At 44.9% G+C, this 13,565-nt stretch overlaps 1 protein-coding gene across 2 annotated transcripts in view; it reads left to right on the top strand.

Annotated features, from left to right (window-relative positions):
• Window positions 1-13,565, top strand: part of LOC108919178 (mannosyl-oligosaccharide 1,2-alpha-mannosidase IC) — a 147,418-nt gene that overhangs the window by 72,790 nt on the left and 61,063 nt on the right. The gene's annotated exons all lie outside the window — the stretch shown is intronic.

Here is a 13,565-nt window from a genome sequence, read left to right as displayed (position 1 = left end):
GATGGTTAAGACCAGCGCAAAGGAAAGGGCAGTAGAGATTAGTGGATTGTTTTTGTGTCAAGCCTGTTTCCCTAGTTCCAAACACCCTGGGAGAAACAAACTACTACAGAACACAAGGCTGACTTTGAAACACCCTCCAACATCTCAGCCCCCTGGAAGGAGTGGGATTAGACAGACACTGTGACAAAGCCTGCGGAAGCCAGTCCTTAAACTCATTAAACAGGGCCACTTGTATGACCATGGTTGCATAAACACAAGGTAAATCCCTCCCTTTTCCTCGTATTAAATACCTCTGGCCTCAGTTAAAACTCTTTGGTTTGGAGCAGATCCATGTGTCCCATGCTCTGTTGAGGGTGTGCTATTAACTGTTCACCGATTCACCTTCTGAATGGACCAAAAACAACTGTACATGCTCTTGAGGGAAGGTCAGAGTTGCTCCATGTGTCAAAACCTGCTCATGTCATGTGGAGAGGATGATTGGAAAACACACTGATTGCTGTGGTGTGGTGTGTGGGCTTAGAGTACAAGTATTGCATCAGGACAGTCTCCTTCTCCTTCCCCGAGGACCAAAGAAGATCAGAGGAACATCTGTCGTCAGCTAAGAGGGACATTACCTTTCGCAATATCTGAGTCACAGGCTGCAATAACAACCATGTGTACAAAAGGAAAGGGAAAGAAGTCCTGCTCAGTGGTGTGACGACAGTATGTGGGGGAGAATAAGAAAGTGTGCCCCTCTGTAGCTTTCAACACACAGTGCTCATTGCCATTTCATTTCCTCTTCCATCACTATATATCGCAGCTAACAGGACTGTCCTCATCACCCCCTGGGCTGTTCCTGGCCGCTCTTTGTCCTCTTCCAGTGTTCCACATCTGGGTTTCAGTTGCTCTGCCTGCCCGTTGTCTTGCCACAGTTCTATCATTTCCAGCACTTTTCTTCCAGCCTCCAGCCCTGTTTTAATTCTTTGTCTTCTTCTCCCACTCCTCCTTTCACTCAGGAACAATTTTATTTTGCCCAGGCCACTGTTGTGCCAAAACATATCCCACAATGCCCATGGCACTAACCTGAGCAGTTATGTGATATGTGACCCTGCAACACCCCAAACGCCTCATTCCCATCGGCATGCAGAGTTGTCTAGTTAAACAAGGAGGACTTCACAGAAGCTCTCCACAGCACATGGTGATAATAGCAGCACAGCCCATCTGGGAGGCTGGCAGAAGCATTTGATGTACTGCGTGATAGGCAGCGTTTTATTTATTATTTAGCAGCGCAGGAGTCTACTTCAGCGGGGCCAGAGGGCTGCGGTGGAGGGCAGGGAGTGCTCAAGCTGGAACCATTTAGAAACCACTTGTCTGGGTGAGCCTTTCTCCGGAAAAATGTATTATTTTTCAAATTGAGAAGGGTTGTGTGCAAGTGGGAATCAAGGTGCTTCCTTGGGGCACTGTTTCGGACTACAGCACAGTTGTGTGGAGCTGGCATCGGAGGTTCTCGAGGTGTTGGAGCACAGTGAGAAGTGCTTTATTACAGGAGTGCTCCTGTTATTACAACCCTTCTGCTGCACTTTTCCCTCATGTTTGACCTTCTAAACTGCAGTCCCGTTTTTTAGATTTCCCCCTGTGCTCTGTATGCCAGAATGTAGAGGCTAACAAACAGCTTCTAATTTTGAACAAAAATATCGTACTTTTTTAATCACTATGGTTTGCATAATCCTGAGGAACCCGATCTTTCAGTTGATTTTTTAAATTTATTTAATTTGATTTACACTGGCCAATTTTTGAAATTGTGAAAAGTGCAGACATCCATATGCATAATTCGTATTTATGGCCACAGTTTGTACGTTAATGCTTCTTGACGCAAAAAAATTTGATTCAATAAATCAGTATGTAATGGCGAGAATTGATCGAAAGAGATGATTAGCTTTTTAATGATGCCTTGCAGATTGACATTATTTGCAGCATGAAATTTTCTATATATCCATTGGGACATATACACAGGGCATTCCTGATGGTATGCACAGGTTGTTTTCACAGTCCTGTGTCTCTCTGAACTTTAAAGCTGTAGCACTTAATGACCTAGAGCTGCAGTGTAAAACTGTGCTGGTTCAGTCCCAGAAGGTACTGCAGTAACCTACAGGATAATTTTCTAAACTTCAGTTGCTTAAATACAAACATTTAGCTAAATGAACTGAAGTGCATCCTTTTCTGCTAGCTGTGTGAAAGGGTGGCCCAACCGCACCTCTCCACCACCTCGTTCCAAGTAAAGTAGGGCTACTCTGTGTAGGGTAATCTATTTCCATGGTGACACAGAGGGTGATGATGGGGCTTCCATGTGCCATGCGTCATCTCTTCCCCCTTCCAATCCTCCTTCACATGTCTGGCACAAAGCATAAAGCAGGTCTAAGGCAGTGATAGCTTTACAGTTTGAAGCGTGCACACACACACGCACGCACGCACGCACGCACGCACGCACGCACGCACGCACGCACGCACGCACGCACGCACGCACGCACTGTCCGAAACCGCTTGTCCCAAATGAGGTCATGGCGAGCCGGAGCCTAACCCGGCAACACAGGGCGCAAGGCTGGAGGGGCCTGCCTGGCCAGGTGTTCTCAGCAGCAGCTGCTCATCTGTGCCTGGCAGAAAGTCGTCACTGTGGCAACCAGTGAGTTAAGTGGCACGAGTTAGAGACTTAGATGGGATGCTAACGGGTTCTGACTTTCTGCATCATTCAACCAAAATTAACAGATTTAACTTTGCTTCGTAACAGTAAATTTGAGGTGTTTGTTGCTAAGGCGATGCTTGTGAAAACAAGCCTAATTAGTATTCCCTGTAACACAGCATGTTGGTACAAGTGATACCGAGGTACAGATCTGCACCTTGGTCCTGTCATTTTTCACAAACGTCTTCCTGTTTGTTTACAGAAGGCTTTGAGACCTCGGCAGCTCAGTGTTTGTGTGTGGGCATATGAGAAGCACGTGGATGAAGGACAAGGTAGACAAGCCTGTGGTGTTCCGCAAGTCTCTGTGCTACACCTTAAGGGCCAGATGGGAGCACAAACTAGAGAAAACACAAGTTTCTGGGAGGAGCTCTGGGGCTGCCATATGTGGTCTCTGATAGATCTGGGATTTTTTCCGGCTGCTCCTGAGGTGGTGTGGCTCGGTGATTCTGCTCAGCAAAGCGTTGCGTTTCAAATGAAGTCGATGTTGGAGTTGTGTGAAATGCTGCTTGCCGCTAGACATCTGGGGTCAGCCCGTGTGCCTCTGGTTCAAAGCGAGTAACATTTTTCTTCTCTGCTCATTTAGAGATCAGCTGTCAATCACTCGGATGGATGGTCAGCCAGTCACAAGCTTTCTTCCTGTAACTGCAGTGATCACACTAGGCTTCCTCAGGCTGAGGGGTGTGATTTGTAGACAAAGGATGCAAAGGAGTGGAAAGGCTGTGGGACTGGGGGTTGGGCTATTCTTAAGCTGCAACTGCTGCTCTCGGGGCTGACACTCCTCGGGCAGATTTGGGGGAGCTAGGTTTCCTGCTCCTCCCCCAGTTCACCCCCGCAGCAACCAGTCCTGCTCCATGATGCCCACCACTGCCCATCCGACACACAGCAAGGCCATCTTCCCTTTGCGTGTTGTCAAATCCATTTCCGCCACCCTTCCCTTTGTAGTTTAAACCCTAAAAACTAAACACGGAGCACATCACTGAGTGCTGCCTGGGGGATTACAGCCAACATAATGAAAACCCGCTTGCTGAATGTTTGGCAAAGGAGGATGATTAAAGGGGATTGGACATCATTTTATTGTGATTCCTGAAATAGGGGGGAGAAGGGGCTTGGATTGGATGTGTGTGTGTGTGTGTTTGAGGGAGGCTATTTACTTTGTTTAGCTAAGGCCTCATACTGTCCGCAGTATTTTTCTGTGTCCTTGTACATGACATTTGGATTTAAATGGGCACGCCAATATTGGTTCATCATTAATAAATAAATTGAATAAAGTGTCATCTGTGTCGCTTTCCAGTCTGGGTCAAGTTGTCTGTTAGTGAACTAAACTTGTCATTTCAAGGTCCGAACTGACCCTAAGACATATTTAATACAGCTGAGAAGGGGGGATGTCTTTCAGGGTTATTATTTCTTTCAGTATTTTAGATAAATTTCTTTTAGGCTATTTTAGGGCCTCCGTAGAGTACATCTTTCCTACTACTCAAAATTGCTCTTTATGCTTTCCATTGCTGAGTAAAGTGGTGTCCCCTGTTCCCTGCTCCTGCTCTGTTTTCCACCACGCATGGAAAATCGAGCTCTCCCGGGTATCCAGTGCCTATAACACTACTGGGCAGCGCTGTACATTTATAGAGATATTCACCAGGCATGTAGAATTGCATTTGCACGCTTTCATGGTCGATGGTGGTGGTGGTGGTTGTGGTTTGGGAGGATTGAAGATTTAATCCTCACGTGTTCTGTTCTGCAGAACATTCTGCCACATGTCTGTGATGATGCATACAAAATGTTATAACATTCATATGCAATTCTTGCCGTTATTATTCCAGGAATATTGGAGTAGGCTTTTCGACTAAATTGTTTGCCCATTTACTGGACATTTTAAATGGGTGCAAGTATTTCATCACGATGTTTTATAGTTTGTAGATGGCATGTGTATATACGCGTAAGAATCCATGCGTTTGTGGCTTCAAGCAAACATTTTCATGTTTCCCTAATTGGCAGTAGAATCAAACAGGACTGAGCAGCTGAGATTGGAGTTTGTTATAAGTTACTACTGCAGCATAGAAACTTCACTACAGTTATTCAATTAGGAAGATGTATCATCTTGACCCACCACAGTAAACATCTGTCAGACATGCACGAGCAAAATCATTAATTGTCATTGTAACAATGGGCTCCCATAAACAGCGAACTTCTGAGGAGATATGGGTAATAAGCACTGGAAGCCCAGCACCTGGGATGAATTTTCAGCCCTTTATTTGGAATCTGTGATTGGTTCTGGGATTACTGCTTTTGGGGCTGGCCTGTAAGTAAACTGCCTTGAGTGTGACCTGTTGTTTTTATTCATAGGACATAATCATAACTGGTACGTTTTGGTTGAGGCAGTACAGTGGCGCAGCAGAGAAAGGTGTTGCCTGAGTTCCTTGGTTGACATGTGATGTGTTTGAGTCAAGCTCAGAGTGTACAGAGACGTGCGCAGAAGAGGACATGCGAGTGGTGGCCAAAGGTCAGATTCAGCTGCCTGAAACCTCCGCACACACACACTTTGCTTGTATGCACAAAGTGGATTTTCCTCTTTGAAAGAACAAGTCATGTCACATTTCAAATCATATCAAATGGTTGACAATTAACTGAGGAATGGTGATCATTCCACCAATGGAAGGGTATAATGAGACCTTTTACAGCACCTCCTTCTTTGATTAGAAAAATTCACACTGCTTTTACTGTATTGGTAACAAAAGAAAATCATTATTAGTACGAGCTCTTCAAATATACATAAAAGTATAAAGCATACAAACTGGAAACAATCCTGTTGTGAAGATACCAGGCTCCAGGGGTATGACTTAAGGGTCCAAGTCCTCAGTGGACAGAGATGTGACGTTCAGAGTTGCCAGAGTGATGCTGTGATTCAGCTGTATGATCTGGATACTGAGTGCCTGGAAGATTATCGTTTGCCCTTTTGAAAATTGCCTCAAGAATTTTAAGTGTGCTATGAGGGGGAAAAAAAATCGGACGTTTCAATTAAAATTTACCGCTGCTTTCTTGCTTGTGTATAGCAGACATGCCATAATTCCAGCTAATCCCAGGCTTGGAGGAGCTTGAATACCTGTATTCACCCAGGGAAGCTAATATTACATACATTATTTATGTGCTGAGATGATGCCCTTATCCATGGTGACTTTGCTCTCCTGAGTCTGCATTCTAAGCAGGCTGGAGCACATCCGTGCAGCTGTGCTTTGTATGAGAGGAGGCAAGGGGGCTTAGCCAAACCTGCAGCCCCCCGGGGCTGTCCGCTACCGAGGGCAGAGGACTAAATGCACAGCGGCTCACCGCTGTGCTGCTGAAGTGGCCGGTAGCTGTCACACTCGATAACCTCCCTTATGGGCGACACCGCACCTGTCCCTTCTCATCGATGGGGCTAAGGGAGGAGGTGTGTGTTTGTGGGGAAGGCTGGACAGGGGGGTGGAGATGACAACTGGGGGTGAGGCAGAGTTAGCAGCATTCTCAGCACTGACTGATCACAGTCAGGTTTTTCTGTAAAAATAGAAACAGATATCAATGAAGACTTTGTTGTCCTTGGGCGAATTGTAAAATGACAGTGGCGGTGCAGTTAATTGGACTGGCTGGACAATACCCTTGTTGCGTTTGCGTCAGACTCTCTCTCTATTAGGTGGGTGGTTGTAGCCCCACTTTGTGTGGTCCTCGCCATTATAGGTAAGGTAAGGTAATGTATTATAGGAAGCAGCCAGTTAGTGATCAAATGCACTTTCCTCATGTAAGTTTGACACTACAGTATGGTCTCATCTGCGAATTTGGGTGTTACATGCTGTGCACTGTTGCATTAAATGTGATGTTACCCATACTGCACTCATACTGTTCCTACAGCACTTCAAAACCGATACAGATCAGTACTCTCCTTAAAGGTAGATTTTTCGTTTAACGTATTTCCTTCCGGCAAACCCTTAACCACTGTGTCAGCTAGAATGTGGTTGCCAATGCGCATCTCTTGTGAAGGTGGCGAAAGTAGTTGTTTCCAGGCTATGGGATTCAAAAGCTGGAGACTAGAAACATAAATCAATGCAGAATTAAAAATTTTGCATTAAAACGAAGAATTAATTCAAGCAAATATGCAAATGAAAGTGTTTCACAGTTTGGCCGTGCTTAAGTGTGTTTATGGTTGTCACATTAGCAGATGTGAATGCCCAGAGATTAAGCGGTGACATGTAAGCCCTAAATGCTGCTCTTAAACACATTTATTTATTTATTTTTAAAACCAGATGGCTGCACTTCCCTGTACCCCTAATGGACTGAATTTATTTTGACTGCGGTCTAATGTCCCTTGATCTGTCAATTCTCGCTCAGCACGGAAGCCATCAAACCAGGCACGAGGCACCATTAGGCTCATCCGCGTAGACTCAGGCTCCCGCTGGGTGTGCCATAACCACAGCACCAGGACAGGCAATTAGGCAGTGCTCTGCTGCCTGCTTTTGTTTGTTCCTATGATGGACCTCAGCAGATGTATCAGGTGGAGAAGTACCAAGGAGGCTTTGATTTAGGGCCATGTGATGCCACAGGTGATGCGGTGTGTGCCTGAGTATTCCGCAGTATTGATAAAATTTTGAAACAGCAGTCTGTGGGTTTGAATACAGTTCTGTCTGTATTGAGTTCACATGTTCCGTTGGGTATCCTTCAGGTGCTCCTGTTTCCTCCCACACTCCAACAACATGCCTGCCAGGTGATCTGGTGACTAACTTGCCCTTAATGTGTGTATGTGGGAGTGAGTGTGATTTACTGACATCCCTTCCAGGGTGTACCCTTCCTCTCACCCTGTGTTTCTGGGACAGGCGCTAGACTACAGGAACTCCACACTGCACAAGTGGTTATGGTCATGAATGGATGGATACAGACATGAGTTCTCTGTGTGTGAACATATTTGTTGAAGCACTCACAGGAAGAGCTGCTGTTCCACAGCTTGATTTGAAGGCTCCAGGTTGTAACCTCATTTTACCACACACTTCTGGTGATTCATTGGAGCAAACCCAAGATATACCTTTAAGTAACACAATACGGAAAGCTTTCAGAAAGAGCAAACTGGGTTTTCCCTGCCCTGCTCCTTTCCTGCTGATGATCTTCCATGAAGATGATTGTCAACAGTATTTGCCAGTCCAGCAGTTTTGTCAGTGGTCCAGAAGCCCACTGAGCCATTTGTTGATGGGTTGCATGAGGTTTTCAGAAAAGTCAGATGGAAGTTCTTCTCGCATGGAAGTTCTTCTCTCTGTTGGTGAGACGTCATTGCTGCCTGAGGTTTCTCTGCCAATACTGTGGCCTTCAAGCTGATCTTCCTCAGCCCCTTGTCAATAACAGGCAACCTGCAGGCAGTGAACTGATCCTGGCCTGTCGGGGAGCACTGCAGGTGGTCCACCTACTGATGGAGAGTCTAATCTAGTCTAGGAGCAGGACTTGCTCTCTGTCGCCACCATTCACCTCTACCCCCTGCTGCTCCCAACTGGGCATGGGGTAAACCCCGGTCTGTAGGGTGAAATGACGGGTAATGATAACTGTTAGAAACTCAGTGAGTAGAAAACAGCAGGGGCAAAAATAGTATTCTCCCCGGGGACTTGAAAAGTGCAGCGTTTGAGACGGTTTACCATTACAGGCATAATTTTGATCATTAGAAGCCATTCAAATGCTTTGCTTCATACTGTACGTAATTGCTGTGCTGCTTTTGTGAATCCATTAAATACTGGGTTGTGAGCTTTCTGACTCTCATTTGGTGAACTGTCAGTTGTTACAACATTAACCAGATGAACGAGAAATCTTTTCATAAAAAATTACAGCTTGCAGTCTCTGTGTAAGTAAACAAATAACTGCAACAAAATACTGTGAGAGTTATTGATCTCATGATGACTAGCTGACCAGTTGTCTCAGTATCTCATGATTAACCCTGCCTGAGCACCCAGCTTCTTTGTTATGGCCTACAAGACAGTCAAAGAATCAAGACTCTGACACATACAGGACCTGGTCACTGTCCAAACCCCAAAAAGAGTGTTACACCTCTGCAACTTCGGCCTCATGGTGGTCCCATTCGCAAGGAGCCCGCTATCAAAAGCCTCTAGGTTCTCTCTTTTGGCTCAGATGTAGTGAAATGGGCTCCCTCTCTCCCTCAGAACTGCTGAACCCCTTTCTTCATTGAAGAAGAATCTTAGTTTATCTTTTTCCAATCCACTTCTCGTCTCTGTACTTCCTATCAGATTCAATTCTTCAGGCAGATTCTTGTCTAATGTGCTCTGGAGAGAATGCTGGTATCAAGCAAACGGACTGCTTCGTCAATTTTGTGCTTATTTTTAAAACTCTTATTGGTTTGTGAAACACACTTTTGTTTACTTAGTCGTATGTCACTTTGGAGAAAAATATCTGGTAAATGAATAAATGCAAATTTAAGTGTAATAGTGCTGATACCGGTGTCCTTTTTGTTTACACTTGGAAACAACCACTAGTTGTATTGTGTCCCTTTCAGGAGATGGAAAGATGGCCACTCTTACACAGCCGAAATCCGCATACACAGAATAGACAAAAATCCTTTGGTTCCCATTCAAAAGTTCTCAAGGAGGTAAATGCAGTGAGAGAGGGCTCCTGATGATACTGAAACAAATGTAAACAGTGGACAGACATTTACTGTACTGTCAGCAGGATCCTGATGGGACGTGTGTGTGTGTGTGGGTGGGCAATATAAGTAAATGACTGATGTGATGAAACCACATCAGACCTTATAATGAGAAGTGCCTCACACCCCCAGACTGTTACAACAGCTGTGATGAAAGGGCTGTCCGCAGCTGTGTGATCTGCTCACACACACACACACACACACACACACACACACACATACACTCTCTTTCTCACACATAAACAGGGCTGCTCTGGGGTGCAAGTATGCCAGATGCTGGCAGCTTTCACTCAGTGTCATGTTTTTAATAAACTGCCATACAGACATGCACATTTCATGATTCTTAAGTTGGGGCTGTTTAAGTAGTTAATGTAATGTGCGCCTGAACAGCTAGTCTAAATCCGCTGGGTACAACTCATCTGTACCCTTAAAGGTACTTCTTACCCAAATTGCTCCCATAACAATCTTCCTGTAAAGACAGGTAAAGAATAACCTTATTATTAATTCATTTACCTCATGCTTTTCTCCAAAGTGAATTATAGCAATGTACTTCTTTGTACAGCTTGATTATTTTTACAAAATCAGTTCAGGGCGAGTATCTCACCAAAAGGCACTACAGCAGGAGGGGAGATTCAACCCTAAGTCCACTGAGTGTAAGGTGGACGCTCAAACCACTGCGCTACCTGCTGCCCTGAAAATAAAAATGAATGATGTGCTTGTAACCAGAGAAATTGCTCAAGTGCCTGGAGCAGTACTGCTGTTGTACATTTTGGAAAGATGTTTACGTAGGTATTTTTATTATAGGTGTCAGGTAAGAGACGTGGAGTCGTTCTGGGAGCCTGGAGAGGGCAAAAATTTGGCTTAGAGACATCTGGAAAATAATAAGCTTCATTTAAATATTTCACCTTGAAATTTCCATTTTCACATCTGATCTTTGCTAAATAAACCCTATTAAGACGTTCCATTTTCTGTCCTCGTGCCATTCAAACAACACAGAAACAGAATGATTGAGAGTGCAGTTGCGGCAGTGCTGCTAAATGCCATACGAATGAGTGCGTCTGCTGTGTAAATGCTGCCCATGTTACCAAGTGACGGGACATTCGCATGTCAAACATGTCTCAGCTTTGAAAGAACTTTTAATTGGCAGCCAATAAAGGAAAAAAAAATCTGCTAACAGTGATTTGTTGGTTCCTCTGTATTGTTTCTTTTTCTTTACAGTAGATTTCTATTGTGAGTGAGGTTATTAATTCCTCAGTGTGAATCGGCCTGTGAGGACTAATGGCTGGTGTCTCACAGAGTCTCCCCACCAGCCAATCCCACTCATAGAATCCTAAGAGCGCCTTTTATTTATGACGCCATGAAGGGCCCAACCCCCTCATCCAGACCCAGAGACTGTCGTGTCAGCTCATGAAATAAATAAGGCCATTTAATGGCGGTTTTGTGGATGGCTTCGGGTGCGTATGATTGATTGATCTGTTCCTTTCCTCATCCTAGTCTATAAATCAGGCGTCATTCGGGCATTGCTCTCAATAGGAATCTGCTGCGCCTGAATGCATCCAGGCCTTGTGAAGAGGAGAGGAGAAAAGAGAAGAGAATGCTATTGCCTGGGCCTGTTTTCCCTCAGTGTGCTTTCTCTTTCCATTTTTCCCTTTTTGCATATTTCCTCTACGTGCAATCGTGTACTCACATGGAGACATTGTGGCTGCACAGCAACAGGACACATGCTGTCTCTGACTTTGGCCTGGAGGCATATGCTCAGAAGAGGGCGGTCTCCCTGGGCAGGAAACAATACCTCTGAGGTGTGGTAGAGCTGAGTGGAGGGTGCCGTCTCTTGACCGGGTGACCGTTACGATGGAAGCAGGGGAGTTGGGGCGGGCTTCGAAAGGTCCAGGATCCCCTGAAACGAGGCCCTGCTCTCAGCTGTGGCGGCCCCGACCCTCTCCATTATTGACATAGAGAATCGTGGGAATGTCATGGGCAGACATCTCAAGTACCTCATATTATGAGTCCCGTAAAATGAAAAAGTGCTAAAATCGCTTATGAAAAAACATGCAATGGTCCAGTTTTTCAATGCAACAGCATTTTTCTCTGTTATGTGGACATTTTGCTTCCACACTGGGTATTTTATTCTCTGCTATGTATTTCACTCTGCAAAGCATACAAAAGCTATGCTTCGTCCACAACAAAACCAACAGCTAGTATACGTGCTTCAGAATTACTCTTCATCACCTTTAGTCTCTAGCAGCCTTCACTTGACCACATTATACCACAGCTGAACTAGCAGATTTAGTAGTATTATTGTCACACCCATGCCATTGGGCCAAACAACTGCACCTGCCCTCAATCACAGTATAAAAGATGCCATCGCGGTTCACCTGGTTGCAGAACCTCATTGACTTAAACCGCTCCTCCTGCGATGCCAAAAGAACCCCACTTACCTCCTCATCCTTCCAGTCCCTCTTCGCCTTTTGTCCTTCGCTCTCTGTTTGCTGCCTTCCTGGTTTCAGATCCCCTGCCTTGCCTGATCAACTTAGATTCCTGTCTCCTCCCACGAACAACGTCTACGCCTCGAACGACCCACGCCTGTCCCCGACTATGATCCCGGATTGTTCCTTGTCTGTGCCGCAATAAACGAACCCGCAGTTGGGTCCACACCAACTCCTCGGTCTCTCGCCCTCGTCCTCGTTACACTTATTAATCATTTCTTTAGCTGATCTTTTTCTCGGGACTTATAATGAGACTTATAAGGTAAAGCCTCTTACAATCATTTAGGCTCATTTTTACTGGAGTAAGTCAGGGTTAGCACTGTGATGAGAGGACTACACCAGGAGTAAATTTGCTAGTTAACATTACATACCTTTAATAGCATAGTGTCCAAGTACTTTTTTCTGTGACAAACATTTGTGAGTCAAATCGTCACAAATGTTTGTCCAGGGAATACATTTACATTTGCCCTGCCTCACACCCCATGCTCCCTGGGCAGACTGTGGTTATTAATAAATAGTTACGAATAAGAATGAATGTAATTGTAATAGCTGATCATTTTTTTATGAGAAACGTAAAATATGCTGGCAATATCTTTGACCATTTTTATTTTGGTTTATGTATTAATTTTAGGTGGGATTAAGTAACATGTCTGGGAACAGATTATTTTATTCATAAGAATTACTTATCTGAGCCCCTGGCAACAATGTTTTGCCCAGTGAGGTGATTTCGGGGAAACAGTTAACGCTATTATTGGAAAGATGGGTGTAGTTGATTCCATTGCAGCCCCTCTTGTAATGACTGCTCACTTTCAGTCGCTGACATTAAAAGTTTGCTTTAAGGATGGGAAAGGTGGAGCCCCTGTTTTAGTTAATATGAAAAGCAAGAACAGTCTTCAGGGTAGAAAAACTGGAAAGATTCTTGCTCAACATCAGATGATTGGCTAAGCAGTTATAACACAACCTTCCAACACAACCTCTCCCAAATCTGAGTCTTACCAGCAGTGCATTTTCCAGAGGAGATTAACCATACACTTCCTCCCTCAACAAATCACTCCTTTTGGGCCATTCTATTAAATTATTTTTGTCTTCTGTGATGCTTAAACAGTGCCCTGAAGATCTGCCTGGCCTTGCCGTTATTTTTACTTGCTTAATTATGAGTATTTATTCAGAGGCAACCATTAAGGTTTCATTCAGAGAGCGAGGGGTGATTACCATTAAACGGTATGCTTATTGTGCCCTGGAGTTTGCGGCATTGAGCTTCTGTGCTGCTGCACTTTACTGCTGTGCTGTATCTCCACCCTCCATCGAGACTCGTGCCTCTACCTCCAGCCCTGTCGCAAGGTGTTGTCCATTCCAGTTACTGCCACCCCCCCAGAACGCACCACCTCCTACCTACTCCCGATATTCTCTCTGTCACTATTGGGAAGAAGCATCTCCCCCCTCTCATTGCCCTGTCCTGAAAGCCCCACCCGTACCTTGCCCACAAACCCCTTTCTCTGAAATGTAATAAAGAGGTTGTTTTCTGCATCCCAGCTCCATCCGTTCCAGCCGTGTTTGCACATTTCATCAAGCGATAAAGGGGGGGGGCACAGCAAACTCATTTAAAGGCAGCGAGATTAAATAAAAGCCTCTGAACATTTCTCATTAAGGTTGTGAAGGGAATATAATAACTTCAAATTAAGTGCATCTAAAAGCAGCCACTTAATTG

The sequence above is a fragment of the Scleropages formosus genome, chromosome 18, assembly GCF_900964775.1.
Source record: "Scleropages formosus chromosome 18, fSclFor1.1, whole genome shotgun sequence".
Taxonomy (NCBI): domain Eukaryota; kingdom Metazoa; phylum Chordata; class Actinopteri; order Osteoglossiformes; family Osteoglossidae; genus Scleropages; species Scleropages formosus.
This window is presented reverse-complemented; position numbering and strand designations above follow the sequence as displayed.